This window comes from Siphateles boraxobius, unplaced genomic scaffold (assembly GCF_051911475.1).
Source record: "Siphateles boraxobius isolate OS27281-9 unplaced genomic scaffold, OSU_SipBor_1 39, whole genome shotgun sequence".
NCBI classification, from domain to species: Eukaryota; Metazoa; Chordata; class Actinopteri; order Cypriniformes; family Leuciscidae; genus Siphateles; species Siphateles boraxobius.
In genome coordinates, this window is record NW_027509019.1 from 729,816 (window position 1) to 735,409 (window position 5,594).

Consider the following 5,594-nt stretch of genomic DNA (forward strand, 5'->3'; position numbering starts at 1 on the left):
TTGATCGTGGGCGAGTCTCCACGATCTGCTTCTGAAGAAATGTCGTAGTATCGCGTTACTGCGCTCATTCTATCAGTGGCAGTTCTGTTACATTCACGTCACATGTTAAGGCAGAGGTAGAGTTACACTCACGGGACACTGCCATTCACTAAAGTTCATTATTTGCATGTGATTGAAAGCCTTGCCGGCTAAACATCTCATTCACATACACCCGACGCTCACAGGCACTAAAAGCCTGTCAAACAGCGCCTGGATACTGGACTAAGTTATCTATCTAACATGACCCTCAGTGCTAAACCTGCTAATTATTCACATGAACATCTGGACAGTTTTACATTAATCATTCAGCTGTAATCTGTGCTAATAAATGTTTCTAATCAATATTCTTTGCTTTCCGAAAAACACACTGAAGGGAGGGAAGGCCGTCCTCGTTTGGCTGCTGTAAAGCGCGGCTTCCAGTCCTTTATAGGGAAAGTGTGTCCTTGTGTGCCTGAGCCTTCGCAGGAGCGTCCGCAAACTCCCGGACAGGAGCCGAGGCCAGCCGAGCCCACTGACCGTGAGTCTCCAGTCATCATGCAGTGCTGTAGTCTAGAGTAAACTGAGATTCCTGCACACCTAGTTCTAGAGACAATCCAATATAGCAACAAGCCGCTGCTGCTACGGTCACATTCATGAGAACATATATGCTACTTTTACTTACAGTAGAGGTATCACGTACCACTGGATTCATGTCCATTTCAATCTGTTGTTCTGGTTTTGTTTGTAATCTCCACTCATACTGGCTCCTGATCTGCACTGGTGTGTTCAGTCTCATGCTGTATGTTAACACGTTGTTGCTGTGTGTTTTTCAGTGACCTTAAGATTTCCTCGTCAACCGATACTGCAACATAAATACTTTCGGTGTCTTTATAAAGTTGGAAAGAAAGTGGGATATGATGATCGTGTCCATGAAGGAATTAGAAGATCGGACGGCCAGAAAGTATGTTGCTCTTTCTCCAAAAACAAATGTTTTGTCTCTTGTTTCCTTCTGTGAACTTTGAGTCTTGCCATAAACATCAGTGTTGACAGTTTTGTTCAAAAAGTGTTTAAAAAAATGTAGACTGTAGATGATCATGTGCAAAAAATTGTCTTTATTTTTTAGGTTGCCATCAAATTTGTTGAGAGGTGCAGACTTTGGGAAACATCGGTAAGTTGACAAGACTTTATTCTTCATGAAATTCTCCAGTAAGAATTGGTTTGTTAAATTCGATAATATAGATAGTATGATATATAACCAGTGTTGGGCAAGTTACTTTTAAAAAGTAATTAGTTACAGTTACTAGTTACTTCTTCCAAAAAGTAACTAAATTAGTTACTCAGTTACACATTATAAAAGTAACTAGTTACTTCAGAAAGTGACTATTGCGTTTCTTTCAAGTCAATTTTTAAATGCTCAAATGTGACCCCACCTCCACCCCTCTTTAACAGAACTTAAAATACATGTGCGTGTTCAATTATTTATGATAAATCTGAATATTATAATGAAACGGACACTTGATACAATACATTATTAACAGAGACAGTTTAGAAAAATCTAAGACTAATTCTAAGACTTTATTCTTCATGAAATTCTAGTTTTAGAGTTTTTTTTCATTAGCTGGGTTTCCATCCAAACGTGAAGCAAATCTTTTTCGAATGAGCATCATTATGTGAGCAAATGTTTGACTATTCCTTTTAACTCTAATGAAAATAGTGTCAAAGTCAGTTAGAATAATCAAATGTAACAATTTATTATGTCAGGTAAATGTATCATGCCAATTACATAATCAATCCAAAGATAATCGATACCAAACATCAAATGCTCTGGAATAAAGAGAAGAGATGCAAACCCAACATTTTAAAAAATACATGAGGCTGAGAGTCTCGGACACTCTCAGCCTCACGGCCTGATCTGAAGTACAGAAAGGCCCAGAATCCCTCGCTGCGGCCCATTAAATAGCCAGAACCTCTTTCACATGGAAACAATGGTAATATGCATTCAGAGTTGACACCTTTTGGGGGTTGGATCATCTTCCTTTGTGTGCCAGTTATCTCTAAACTCTTAAAAACCATATTACCTTTTGTTTTACTTATTTGGAAATGAGACATTTGTACCAGTCACACTGAGACATTGATTCGAATGATACTGTGATGTGCTTACAATGGTTTTATTTTGAATAGTTCAATATAAATCAAATTAATTTGGCAAATGCGTTTCCATCTCCCAATATTCGCATTAATGCTTTTTCGCACAAGTCAAAAACCACCTCAAGTGAGTGTGTGAACTTTTTAGCGACTTAAGGGATTTTTTTCTCATTTGCCGTTTCCATCACGTTTCTGATGCAAGACTTTAAAATGTGCGTAAAAACAGGGTGATGGAAACATGGCTAATGCTTTCATCTTTCATTTCCCTCACTCTTTAATTAGGAGATTTGAATTTAGCCAATGTTTTATCAATCTCTTTTCTTTAGCCTAAGTTTGTCGAAGAGGGCACTTCATTGCTGAAAATGCAAAAGCGTCCAACTTGCGACCATTCCGTACGTCTATATGAGCGTTTCATCTTGGAAGACCAAACCGTCCTGGTAATGGAACATCTTCCTGCCTATGTGACCTTGAGGGAGTTCATCAGAGGAAACGGAGGGAGCCTGACTGACGAGACAGCGAACCGCATCATGAGCCAAATCCATGTTGCAATCCGTCACTGGACGGATAATGATCTTTCTTACCCATTACTCAAGAGATTGATACTGATCAACCCAAAAACCCTGCATATAAAATATGCACACCTTGCCGAAAAAGAATTCAGTAGTGAGTTGGCTTTTTGAACACAGATCACTGATGACTGGTGATGTTTTACTAAACACTGGAAATCTATTGCTTGCAGGAATTGAAGAAACGGATGAGGATTTGCGCTGTGAATACATCGCTCTATTCTTCATGGAAAAACACAACAAAGACCCATTATTAGGTAAGAATGATAACAAGAACAAAGTGGAACTAACATTGCTTGGAAAACATATAAAGTTCTGAAACATAAAGTGACAGTAAAATGATAAGTGTCAAACCTTGATGACAAATGAGCAAAGTGTAAAACACAGGGGACTGATAATGATTGTTAGCAGTGATTAAATGTTCATGTCATAGTAACAGCAACACATGCTTTGAATGTCATGGTAACATTCACCTTACGTGTACACGCCTACTACAGAAAGGCCAAATGTGATTAATCCGCCCTCTTCACTGACTCTTCCACAGAACATGTGCCTGATGCAAAATACTACTTGACTGCAGAGAACTTGGTAGATCATCCCTTGTTTGCAGATTTGGACATAGAATGAAGAAGAGAGAAGCCAAATAAGTAAGAAAAAGATTATTTTTTGTTTGTTTAATCAATTCTGGCCTTTAAATCAAAAAGATATTATTTGAGACAGACTCAGATCTGCCAACCTGTTCGCATTTTGACCTCAAAGTACGCTGGTACGATTTGTCACTCTAAACTACGCAAAAGCCTGTTGCACGCGCTGTCCTCAAATCAAGCAACAGCAGAAGAAGAAGAAGAGTTTGGCCGATCACAGCGCTGGCTCATTCCCCAAATAGCAAGCCAGGATGATTGACAAATGCGTAAGGCTTATGATAGAAAAGAGACAGCGACAGAGAATCCCGCTCGATCCCCCTTTCACTCCCGCTGTGTGACGGGTTTCTTCAGCGAGGACCGTACAGTCGTCTCGGTGCGTCCGGCTCCTCACGCTAAACAGGCTGGGGGAGATGTGTTGAAATATTGAGTTGAGTTAACTTAATCCTCTGCGTGATCGCATGGATTGACTCTGAAAATACGCTTTGTCATTCATAGACACTCGGAACAATATAATCTAAATAAACTTGAAATCGCTATGGCTTTATGAAAGTGTTCTGACTTGTGGATGACTGACAACTGCGAGTCTGGAGAAACAAGCATTTATTTATTCATTCTCAGTGTTGAGAAATGTAGCATGAAGAATGTGTAATGTTCTTGTGTTAAAAATATCTAAAGTACCAAATTATGTTAAATATTCTTTCAGTATGAAAACTAGCGTGTTAATTACTTATGGATTTAAAAGTACCGTTGTCTCAGTGCTGCGCAAGCTCTCTCACTTTTGGTAACAGTATGAATGAGGACGTAAGAATGCAGATTTGTCATTTTAACTGAAATTAGGACTGGTGTTGCTTAAGACATTGTCGGTCAGTGTTTCTGTAAAAATAAAACGAACAATAACACCGATAAGATAATAATACTACTACGAATTCTGCTACTAATAAGAATATAAACCGCACTAAGGATTGATGAACTGCCGGGTTCGTGAATATTAATCACTGCATTTGCTCAAACTAATTTGCTGAAATCAAAACGATGAGATTGCCATTTGCGCATTAGTTTCTTGCTCATAAAGGCTGAATAATTGAAATGAACTACATTATTTTTACAGGACAGTACAAATAATATCGTTCACATGTAGCACGTCAATGGACTACTTGCACAACTTCTTCCGCGTTCTAGTTAGTGCATATCGGGAGTTTCCGGTTACAGCTTTCAGCACACCTCCACACATTCAGATTATTATCACTGTTTAATGGCTGCCAATTGATTAAAACAGTGAATACTCTGTGTTCTCTGTGAATACTCTGATCTCTGTGTTAATTATCTTGAGCCTGCTGTGCATCCTGAATAATAAATAGCTAAAATATATTTATCCACTAAGCTGTGGCAGTCCTATATGTTCGTCTTCTCATGAAGTTTTTTTCTCTTTCTGACATGTCATACCTGTTGGGTTTACATTTTTAAATGAAATTGAGTATTAAAAGAATTGCTTGTGTGCGCTGGTGTTTAATCCAGTCTTTTAAAATGGGCAGACCGAGGTGCCTGTAACCATGTTAAATAGGCTAGGCTATTTAATCAATAACACACACAGCGTAGAGGAGAATGACAGTCAACTACTTGGAATGTTATAGCATTTTGGGCATAAACATGTAAATAGTGAAAAGATTGATATTGAAAAATGACACAGAATGGTTAAAATATTTAATCCCAATAAGCAAATGTTGGTGATTCGCACTAATGTTATTCCTCTGTTCTCACACACTTCAGCGTCGCGGTCGCTAGTTTAGACGACCACAGTACATTGAAAGTAAACATAACCAGAAATGAGTGAGGCGTACTATATCATTCAAATATTATAAAGTTATTGTTGTAATTCGTGTCCAGGTGCAGGTCCAGCATCTGATCTGAATAAGGCCGGGATCAGAACATTATATTATGCAGTGCATCTGGTTGGAAGTCGGAGTCATCACGCCGGTATGTAGACGAGATTGTTGAGGATCAGTGCCGATGACTGTCGTGTCGATGAGGCCTTCACAGGGCTGATGAAGGATGCGTCATGGATGGGTCCAGGTGCAGGTCCACCATCTGATCTGGATACGGCCGGGATCCGGCTGACTTCAGTAACAGGGAAGGAACTGGTTGACACTTCAGGACTGCGTTGTCGTAGTGTCCAGGCGAAGGTCCTTCATCAGATCTGGATCCGGCAGACTGCGGCAAACCT

The 5,594-nt window shown here is 39.3% G+C and overlaps 2 long non-coding RNA genes across 2 annotated transcripts; both read left to right on the forward strand.

The window, feature by feature from the left end:
• Positions 1–899: 899 nt before the first annotated feature.
• Positions 900–2,812, forward strand: LOC143703912 (uncharacterized). The gene is made up of 3 exons (XR_013191473.1): positions 900–979; positions 1,142–1,186; positions 2,490–2,812. It is a non-coding gene; the product is annotated as an uncharacterized LOC143703912 (long non-coding RNA).
• A 90-nt stretch (positions 2,813–2,902) lies between these two features.
• Positions 2,903–5,288, forward strand: LOC143703914 (uncharacterized). The gene is made up of 3 exons (XR_013191474.1): positions 2,903–2,986; positions 3,274–3,376; positions 5,258–5,288. It is a non-coding gene; the product is annotated as an uncharacterized LOC143703914 (long non-coding RNA).
• Positions 5,289–5,594: the final 306 nt, after the last annotated feature.